Source organism: Octodon degus, unplaced genomic scaffold (genome assembly GCF_000260255.1).
Source record: "Octodon degus isolate 3935 unplaced genomic scaffold, OctDeg1.0 scaffold00123, whole genome shotgun sequence".
In the NCBI taxonomy this organism is placed as follows: domain Eukaryota; kingdom Metazoa; phylum Chordata; class Mammalia; order Rodentia; family Octodontidae; genus Octodon; species Octodon degus.
In genome coordinates, this window is record NW_004524699.1 from 5,864,419 (window position 1) to 5,875,050 (window position 10,632).

The 10,632-nt window shown below is 52.0% G+C and overlaps 1 protein-coding gene across 1 annotated transcript in view; it reads left to right on the forward strand.

Moving 5' to 3' along the window:
• Fnbp1 (formin binding protein 1) overlaps window positions 1-10,632 on the forward strand; it is a 75,045-nt gene that overhangs the window by 908 nt on the left and 63,505 nt on the right. The window lies entirely within an intron of this gene.

Genomic DNA, 10,632 nt, shown 5'->3' on the forward strand with positions numbered 1-10,632 from the left:
GGGCCGGGAGGGGCGGCCGGTTCTCGGGGTCCTGGGGGCGTGGAGGCCGCGCTGCGCAGTCCCCGAGGCGACCCTGGGCGGGCCTGGGTCTCGGGGTGCAGGGCCCGGGGCGAGCCGCCCGGGACGCGGGGACCGTGGCCCGGAGGGCGCTGGCTGTGCTTGGGGTCCGGGGGCGCTTAGATGTGCCCTAGAGGGAGCTGCGGCGCTGGGTCCTGAGGGGCAGGGACGGAGATGGGCCCGCGGCGAACGAAGGGGCGCGGGCTCCGAGGAGCGGGGACCTGGCGCGCCCGCCGCGGTGGCTGAGCTGTCCGGCCCCGGCCACCCTGGGACGCCGAGAACCGGAGGTGCGGCCGGGAGGGATGCTGTCCCTCGGCGGGCTCCGGGAGGTCGCGAGGCAAGAGGTGGCCTGGAAGGAGGGGACCGAGGCTCCGGATCCGTGGCTGTGCTGCGCCGCGCTCGGGGCCGGCTTCCCGGGCGAGCCGAGCGTCTGCGGAGCACCCTGGGGTCCTTCGGAGGAGGCTTTGGGGCGACGTGGGGTGCTGGGTGCCGTCCAAGGTGAGGCTAAGAAATCTGTCAAAATAAAACAAGGTTAGAGCCATTGGAAACAATGCATCGTCGCTAATTTTTTTTTGCTTTGTTTTTACATAACCATTTCTTAGGCTCTGCAGCAGCCACTGTTACTAATACTAAAATCCTGAGGGCAAAACTCCCTTAAATTAAGATAGTGCAGTATAAAAGCATCTCCTGTCCAAAGGAATTCAGGACAGCGTTGCAGCGAATGTTTGTAAATATCCTTTTGAAATAAAGTATGGTCGTCAACATTAGCACATACCTAATTAGTAAAAAGCTGCCCCTCTGAGTGCTATACAGTAATTCTTTCCTGTATGTGCCTCTCCTACTCCTGTCCCTCCTTTCTGGTTATCCGTGAGTGGAGGGGAGAAATAAGTAGTCTTTATCTGGAGAATAGAAATTTTTGTTTCTCATTGTTTAAGCAGCAGGATGGGATTCTGGAGGGAAAACCCGCGGTGTGTTTCGGTGAATTGGGGACTGAGTGAGAGGAAGACATTTCACGGGGATGTGGGTGGAGGTTGTAGCTGAGGTCGTGCTAGGGGAAGAACTGAGCAAAGCTCCAGTTGAGCTGGGCGTGGTAGAGCAGGCCTGTCGTCCCAGTGCTGTGGGAGGCTGAGGCAGGAGGATGGAATGCTCCAGCTCACCCTCGGGAACGTAGTGTCTTAAAATTCGTTTATATTTTACTTTTTGAGACAGAGTTTCACTATGCAGTTCAGACTGGCCTTGAGCTCACTTCGTAGCCCAGGCTGATCTTGAACTCAAAACGATCCTCTTGCCTCAGCCTCCCAAGTGCTGGGATTACAGGCGTGTGTTACCATGCGTAGCCTTCAAAAATTGGGGAGATAGCTCAATGGTCTAAGGGCCTGCTTAGCAAGTGCAAGGTCCCAGATTCGATCCCTGGTACTGCATGCCGTGCCATCCTTGGAATACGAGTGCGCCATTCTGGCCTTTGAAACGGCGCATGGTGGTTCACGCCTGTAATCCTAGCGCTGGGTAGGCTGAGACAGGAGGATCACTCTGAGTCTGAACTGCATAGTGAGACCATGTACCAAATGAATAAACAAAAGATTTAAAAATAAAATAAGGACTGTGGATATTTGTGTGAAGGCCCTGGGTTCTGTCCTGGAGGTGGCACTTCGGCGTCCTGTGTTATTCTGCACATACTGTTTTGAGTTGAGGACTGTGAAGAAAGCGAAGACAGGAGTTGTTGAAAACAAATGGGAACTGCTGGGTGTGGTGGCACTAGTCTGTAATCCCAGCACTCAGGAGGTTGAGGCAGGAGGATCGTGATGAGTTCCAGGCTAGCTTGAACTACGTAGGGAGGTCGTGTCTCAAAAAAAGAAACAGGAACTGCAATACATATATATATGAAGTGAAACTTTGGATCTGCAAAGTTTGGACAGATAATACTGAAAATGGGTCCAGAGTTAATGGCCATCCAAGCTGGGTACTGAATCCAGGAGGATCTGTGGTAATATTCTTTCTCCTGTGAAGGCTTGGAGTCTACATCGAGAAGTGGAAACTGCTTTTAAGGGAGAAAGGTACGCAGCCCTAGAACACATTTTCACTTGGCAATTTTATGAGGAGGAATGAATCCCTTAGCACTTGTGTATACCCAAATATATATTTTGTTATTTTTGAGACAGGGTCTCCCTATGCAGTTCAGGTTGGCCTTGAGCTCTGTGTATCCCACACTGGCCTCAAACTCGTAGTTAACAAGTGGGCTAGCACGTGTGTTACTAGGACACCTTGCTCAAAATTTGAGCGTTAGGGTGAAAATGCCAAGTCATATAGGGCAGCAGAACGTCTGTTTTCATTTGCCTTGTTTTTAGGATTCAAAAGTAGAAATCGCAGACCTAGAGCACTGGCGAGATGGTGGCTGGGGTGAGCCCCATCCATCCATCCATCCATCTGGCCGTCCATCCATCTGGCCGGTGGTCAGAGCCAGGAGCCTGTGGTGCGCTGGGCAGGCCAGCGGGGCCACGATTGAGGGTTCCCCTGCGCGGTGGCTTTGGATCCAGCCTGTGTGTAATGAGATGATGATCGGCTTTGAAACCCCAGCTTGGCACAGCCGGGGTGCTCGGTGCAGAGTGAGCTGAGGCTCTGCGGCCTCCCTGGAACCAGTGTGCAGGCACAGGTGCCGCTGGATTTAACACACGTTTTAGGTAAACGTGTGAACCTTCGGTAAAAGGCCACACTGGCTTTTAAAAAAAGACAGGTCTCTAACGTGCGCCTGGAAGGCCTGCACAGAAGCCACTTCCTGCCTCCTAGCAGAGCAGAGAGCTTACTCTCTTGCTGGAGCCTGGCATCCTAGCACTCGGGGAAGCTGAGGCAGGAGTGTGGAAAATTGGAGCCCTGCCCAGACAACGTGTTGATTTAAGGAGATCCTGTGTCAAAATAAAGACTAGGACAGATATGGCTCAGTGTGAAGGCCGTGGGTTCAAGCCCTGTTGTTGTTTTTGTTCTTTTTTTTTTTTCCAGAACCGGGGATTGAACTCAGGTCCTTGCACTTGCCAGAGAAGCGCTTATTCCACTGAGCCATCTCCCCAGCCCCGCTGTTGTTGTTTTTAATTATGTTTGGTAATAAGTTTTCATATGTAGAAAATGAGAAATTGCAAAGTGTTGGGAAGTTATCATACAACTATAGGAAAAAACTCAAATGTAGGACTTTATATTTAAATAGAGTTTTTTGTTTTTGAATGAAGTCAAACAGTAAAAATGACTGTATTAACATAATTGAATTATAATAAAATGATTTCCATATGGCTCTTCATGGCATTGCTTTTTTTCCCTCCTCCGGTACTGGGGATTGAACTCAGGACTTTGCGCTTGCCAGGCAAGTGCTTATTCAACTAAGCTATTTCCCCAGCCCCTATAGCATTGCTTTTTGAACAATTACATTTTCTTTTCTTAGCTAGGTGGGGGTTGTATATATCAGTAATCCCAGCAGGAGGCTGAGGCAGGAAGATCTCAAGTGAAGGCCAGCCTGGGATACAAAGAGAGTTCAGGGCCAATTTGGACTTGAACTCCCTGTGTAGCCCAGGTTGGCCCCAGAGTTCTCAAACCTGCGATCTTCCTGCCTCAGCCTCCTGACCTTTCTTTCATTTTTGTAGTGCTGGGAATCCAAACCTTGTGCACGCTAGGCAAGCCCAGTACCACTGAGCCGTACCCTAGGCCTCAAGTTGAAAATTTTTTCTTGAACACCTCCTACGAGCAGGACACATAGACGAAGCCTGTTGAAAGGCATCACACGTACATTATTGAAAGAGAGCTAGTTCTATGAAAGCATATGGAGTAGATTTTACCCCAGCCTGCAAATTCTTAGCCCGAACAGACATTTGTATTTCTCTGTAAGATTAACCAGCACGAGGCTGGGATGTCATGTGATTAGCAGGTGCAGGCCCTGGGTTCCACCCCCTGACACGCACACACACGCACACACACACACACACACACACACACTCACTCCACATTTGCATTTGTGTACACCGCTGCCTTGGAGCTGTGATTGTTCACTGGAGAAACAGCGAGGCAGGAAGACCTTGTTTTCTCTTGCCTGTTTATTGGAAGGCAGGGGCTGGTTTCTGAAGTGTCGCTTCAGTATTTTATGAGCTTGCTCGTTAGTTTGAGCTCCGACTGCGCTCACCGGCCGCTTAGCTTTCATCCCTGGTCCAGACTTCGGGGCAGCCGAGTACAGGCAGCTTGCCTAGGCGCCCCCCCGCCCCCCAAGTCTTCATTTCTTCACTCAGGTGCCAGTCAAGGAAGTCGCCCAGGGAGACCTGGCTCTATTGTGTGTAGGAGCCACCTGCGCAAGTGACCTGCAACTTTTTTGGTTAGACAGGGTCTCGCAAAGTAGCCCAGACTGGCCTTGAACTTGCAGCAGTCCTCCAGTCTCAGCCTCCCAGTGTTGGGATAACTGGAGCGGGTCACCTGGCCTGGCTTCCAGGCACATTGTTTTCTGAGACTTTGTTACTTGTTCCCTGTGAGGCTCACGTGGCAGGCAGGCAGCTCCCGGAACCTTAGGCCTGCTCAAGACTGTCCTTGGGGGCACTTTCCAACCCCCAAGGCAGTGCCACAGAAACCTCGTTTTCTCTCTAGCCCCTTCCCCTAAATATACACATCTGGGTGCATTTGTTTTTCTTTTGGTCTGAGGATCGAACTGAACACCTCACACATGCTAGGCAAGCAAGTCCTCTGCCACTGAGATATGTCCCCTAGGCCCATAATTGTTTATATTTAAATCAGGTCTTGAAAAAAATGTGTATGTATCTTAGGCTGGCCTCAAACTTGATACTCCTGCCTCGGCCTTCTGCAGGTACCATCATGCCCAGATCCTAAAAAGCTTCTTTCTTAGAATCTGGACGTGATCAGCTCCTCGAAGTGCCGGCTGTCGGGGAATCCTTAGCCTTCTGCCTGCCCTTGCCTGCGAAGCTGGAGTCCACTCTTAACAGCAGCAGTCCTAGTTCTTCACCCATCAGAGATTTGTGTTGGGGTGAAGGTAGAAGACAGCACCCCGGAACTTCTGTGGGTGACATGCAAGTACTCAGAAGAGAGATGAATCAAGTTTCCTTCTGTCACCCCTGCCTCGCTAGAACACGCTTCGCACGCAGCCCGTTTTGGTTAGCAGATACTGAACCAAACAAACCGTCACCCTGGTGATGTTGTGGCTGCGTGCCCGCATTTGATACGTTAGACGTGACCTGAAATCTGTAGATGTTGCATCGTTGTGGATGAGACAGTACCCAGTGCGTTGGCCAGGCGTGGTGGTGCACACCTGTGGTCTTAGCCCTCTCGAGGCGCAGGCGGGAGGAGCTCAGAGCTGGAGGCCAGCCTGGACTCCAGAGTGAGCTCAAGGTCATTCTGGACTATAGCAAGCCCCTGGGTCAAAAGACAAAACCAAACAACAACAATAAAAAGCTATCTCTGAAGCCCCTGAAGGAGTCCTGGGAGGGTCTGTGCTTCTCCAGGGCCACAGCATGATTTGGGACAGACGCTGGTGAATCACGGACAGTCCGTATCCGAAAGGCCAGGCGGGCAATGCCCACTCCCTCGCTAGAGCTGAACCTCTGCACTGCAAGTATTACACAGGCCTGCTTGATCAACACCACCCACACTTCAAAATAAGCTTTTATCCTGACACTTAAAAATTGCAAGCTACCAAGAAGACACAAAGGCCCGGGGAAATTAATCTAATTAGATCTGAGAATGTGGGTGTGAAGTCCCGAGGAATTCATCTGCTGGAATCGGTGTATAAGGAAATAGTGTTTTCTGTTTTAGTAACGTGCTCTCAAGCCAGCTGGAGCCTAATGGTCTACCTAAAAATGGTTAGAAAGCAGGGCCCCAGCCGGGTTTGGTGGCATGTGCCTGTGATCCCAACACACAGGAGGCTGAGGCAGGAAGGGCGCTGGGAGTTTGAGATTAGCCTGGCACAAGGCCAGCTGGACTATAAGGCGAGACCCTGTTTCAAAAAAAAAAAAAAAAAAACCCAGAGAAATAAAAAAATAACGATAAGGAAGGCTGACCATGTAGATTTAGAGATTTGGGGGTCTATTGTCACAATTAACTGCTTTTTTTTTTTTTTAAACACTGAAGATATGATTTATTGTGCATGCTTTACACTCAGCCAAAAGTGAGAACAGAAGTAGTCCAGAAAGCAACAGGTCCAGGACAAAAAAACCAGGAGACTGCTTAGTTTGAGCCAGGTGGATCTCTCTTTGCGGTGGTCTTGGCGATCAGAGGGCGGTGACGTTCTAATCCATTGAGACATCCGAGACAGCCTGCAGTCCCAAAGCTGCACCAGCGCTGGCTGTCGGCCTGCCCGTGCTTCACTTCTGCGCCTCTGGCCTCCAGGGTGTGCGAGCTATTTTACCGGACCTCCGTCTCATGGTTCTTTTACGCTTCAGTCTGCACATTCGCTTCTTCCTCCACTTGGCTCTCATGGCGCAGAGGTTTCTAAGAAGATGGCGTTAAAGTTGAGAGCTTTTTTTTTTTTTTTTTTTTTAATATAGGATCTCACTAAGCAGTTCTGGAGTCTAGACTCTAGAGATCCTCCTGTCTTAGCCTCTCCAGCGCTGGGGTCATACATGTGCTCTACCGTGCCTAATGATACCGAGCTATCTCCGCAGCCCTGCTTTTTTTTCTTTTTCTTTTTTCCCAGAGATGCAATCTCGCTGTGTAGTTCAGGTCGGCCTTGAACTTGAAGTGATCCTCCTGCCTCAGCCTCCTGAGTGCTGGGATTACAGTGTGTATTACCACACAAAGGTTCTTCCTTCCTCAGCCTCCAAAATTGCTGGAACTACAAGGTTTTTCTTTTTTTTTTCTTTTTGGTGGAACTGGGGATTGAACTCAGGCCCTTGCACTTGCCAGGGAAGCGCTTATTCCACTAACCCATTTTCCCAGCCCCTACTTTTTTGAGACAGGGGACAGGGCCTCCCTCTGTACTCCAGGCTGACCTTGAGCTCACTTTGTAGCCCTGGCTGGTCTTGAACTCACAATGATCCTCCTGCCTCAGCCTCCCGAGTGCTGGGAATACAGGTGTGTGTCTCCACACCCAGCCTGTGGTATTTACGTGCAGGTGAGGAACCTAGGCTGACTAATCCAAGGACTAGACACAGCCCACCACCAACAAAACCAAACCAAAGCGAGGTAGATGGAAGTTTCACTTCCTTCTGCGGGAGCCCGAGTACCTTTCACGCTGAGACTCCACCGGCGCAGAAGCTGGGGCGCGCACGGTCTTAATGCACTGAAACCCCCGTGGGTAACTGGCGTCGGGCTTTCACGGGAATGGTCCCTATGCACGCTCCCGGCAGCCTGCCTTGGTGCCTCTGCTCGCTCTGCCTCCTAAACATGGCAGAGATGCGTCACTGTGTCAGCTCCAGAGCTGGTCGTGTTCTCCGTGCACCAGACCCTGTTGTTTCAAACACTGATTGCTTTTTTTTTTTTTTTTAACTGATTGCTTTTTATTTGTTTGGGTTTTGGTTAAAATTTTTTCCGTCGGGGATGGAAGCCAGGGCCTGGCTGAGCTGGTCCCCAGCCACCGTCACTAAGTGGCTCAGGCTGGGCTTGGACTGGGCTTGTCCTGCCTCGGGCACCACGGAACGCGGCTCCTCCCGCCTTCCCCAGAGCTGGGCGCAGCTCTGTCTCGGGGAGCCCAGGAGCCCCTAGCTCCTGATGCAGAGCTCCGAGGGCCTGCCAGCCGGGAGCTGGGGCACCGGGCCGTTCTGGGGAAGGCCAGCAGCTCCTGTGTCCCCGCCTTGCACACTCGGCCGTCTGCTGCCCCAGGGAGAGAGCGACCTTAGCCCGTCCTGCAGGACTAGGCAAGTGTGGCAGTGCAGCCTGTAACCCCGGCCCTCGGGAGGCTGAGGCAGGAGGACTGCAAGGCCAGCCGGAGCTACACAGCAAGCCCTATCACAAATGCAGGATGAGGCGGACCCTGAAGGAGGGTCTGGGCGCACCAGGCCTTGCACCTCCTGGCCAGCCTGCTTTGGCCCAGCTACACCTCAGCCACACCTTTGTTTTCTTTCTTTTTGAGGGAAGATTTTGCTATGTAGTCCAGGCTGGCCTTGAACATGTGGCAATCCTCCCGCCTCAGCCTGGGATTACAGGCGTGCACCACCATACCCAGATTTTCTTTTAAGTCTCTCTCTCTCTCTCTCTCTCTCTCTCTCTCGCTCTCGCTCTCGCTCTCGCGTACGCACACACACACACACAACTGTTTAAAAATTTTTTTACTACAGTTTTAAAAAGTTGTGTTGAAGATGCAGTTATTTCTCCCCTCAGAAAGCTGGCCATCTGCCCCTTGCGATGATACATAACCGCTCGGGTTGGGCCTGATTTCCTAGCAGAGAGAGCTCAGGGACTTGGGGATATTTCCATCAGGGAAGTGGGGAAGGACATTCCCCAGGGTCTGCTCAAGTGAGGACACGTTTAAGGAGTGTGCCTGTGGTTGTAAAGTACACTTCTTACCGTGGTTCTGAGTTTTTATTTATTTATTGCAGAACCAGGGATTGAACTCAGGCCCTTGAGCTTGCCAGGGAAGCACTTATTCCACTGAGCCATCTCCCTGGCCTGGTTCTGAGTTGTTTTTTTGTTTTTTTTTTTTTAAAAAAAAAAAACCTTAAATTTCACTTCTTAAAAATAGGGTAGGCTGGTGAGATGGCTCAATGGTCTAAAGCACCTACTTAGAACAAGCTTAGCAAAGCACAGGGACCGCGGTTCAATCCCCCAGCACCACATGCCAGCCCGCCCCGCCCCCTGGTGGGCTGAGCTGGCCACACACGCACACACACACACACACACACACACACACAAATAAATACAAATTTAAAAAAAAAATAGGGTAGCAGGTATGATGGCACATGCCTGTCATCGCAGCGGTCCAGAAGGCTGAGGCAGGAGGATCATAGTGAGTTTAAGGCCAGCTTGGGCTACGAACTGAGACCTTGTCTCTAAGAACCAAAGCCACACCAAGGCCCCTGTGTCAGGGGATGCAGAGCAGCAGAGCAGGTGGACAGGTCCCAGTGGCAGCCGGAGAAGGTGGCCTGGAGCCAAAATTCACAGAATGCCCTTGAATGCCGAAGTGCTGGGGCCCGAATTTGAGCTGCCGGTCATTTTTGTCCCTTACTTCGTTAGGCCAAGAAGCGCGCCTCTGCTCGGGCTCCTCTCGGCCTGGCACAGCCTGGATGGGGTCACGGGGTTTCCTCCTCAGCCCCTTCTGCCACCAGGATGGAGCCGTTTGCAGTGTCCCCGAGGTGGCTCGCACTAACCCAGCTGGAGCTTCAGCCCGCGTGCCCACTCCCTCTGCTGGGCCGCGCCCTCCGTGTAAGCTGCTCTGCACAAAGCTGAGCTCTACCCCACTTTCCTGGAGAGCGTCAGGCGAACAGAGCAGGCAGATGTGCTGGCTGCAGGCCTCTAGAGGGGAAGGCGGCGCTCGGACAGAGCTGGGCTGCCGCGTCTCCGTGTAGGTGCGTCTTTTTCTTTTAATCCGTTCTCTAAGGCACAGAAAGCTGTGTTTCTGTCTTTCCGAGTTAATTCAGACAGAGTCTCTGTGGTCCAGACCAACCTTCAACTCACTATGTAGCCCAAAGTAGCGATCGTCCTGCCTCAGCCTCCTGAGTACTGAGATGACAGCCATGTGCCACCATGCCTCGCCCAGGGGTAGTATTGACGACCTACTATGTGCTGTGCCTTGTTCTAGCAAAAGGAAAAGGGCGGTCATGAACTAGACTGTAAAACATTTTTTTTGTAAAACATTTCAGGCAGGTGTGGCACCACAGGAGGCTGAGGCAGAGAGATCACAGGTATGAGGCCATCCTGGGTATTTGGCAAGGCCCTGTCACAAAAAAAGGAAGGGGGTCTGGGGAGGTAGGGGAGTGGCAAAGCACTTGCTTAGTGTGTGTAAGGCCACGGGTCCAATTCCTGCACCAAAAAAAAAAAAAAAAGTTAACATTTATATACTTTTAGGCATGCATGGTAGCGATGCCTGCGACCCCTGCACTCGGGAGGCCGAGGAAAGTGGGTCCCCACTCACTCGCCAACAGCCCTGGTTACACAGAAAAAATAACAAGAACCCTGTTTTAGACTTCTGTGAGGTCCCTTTCATGTGTTTGAGGACAGTGATCCCCTACGGAGGCCCAGCAGGTACAATATTCCCCACCTGCGGATCTGACGGATGCAGATAGAGGCAGGCATACGGAGGAGAGTGGCAGGAACAGCCAAGCGTGCAGAGTTGCAGAGCTAGGGTCGGGAGGGCAAAGTCCTAAGCCCTGGGCACAGCCACCGTGGGCAGAGCTTGGCGAGACCTTTTGGCCAGAGGCCATGTCCCGGCCCCTGCAAGTGTTTGTCTCCAGGGAATTGGGACACGGACGCGCTAGGGTGATCAGCTTGGTAAACTGGGGTAAGAGCAGAAGCAGAGCCTAAGCGTTGACGGGCTTAAAGGGAAAACCCGTCCCAGCCCTCGGGAGGCTGAGGCAGGAAGATCTCCGTGTGTTCAAGGTGACTTACACAGTGAGACCCTCTCTCAAAAGCTGTCCCCCAAGTTCTGTTCCAAGTCATAAGTAGGAA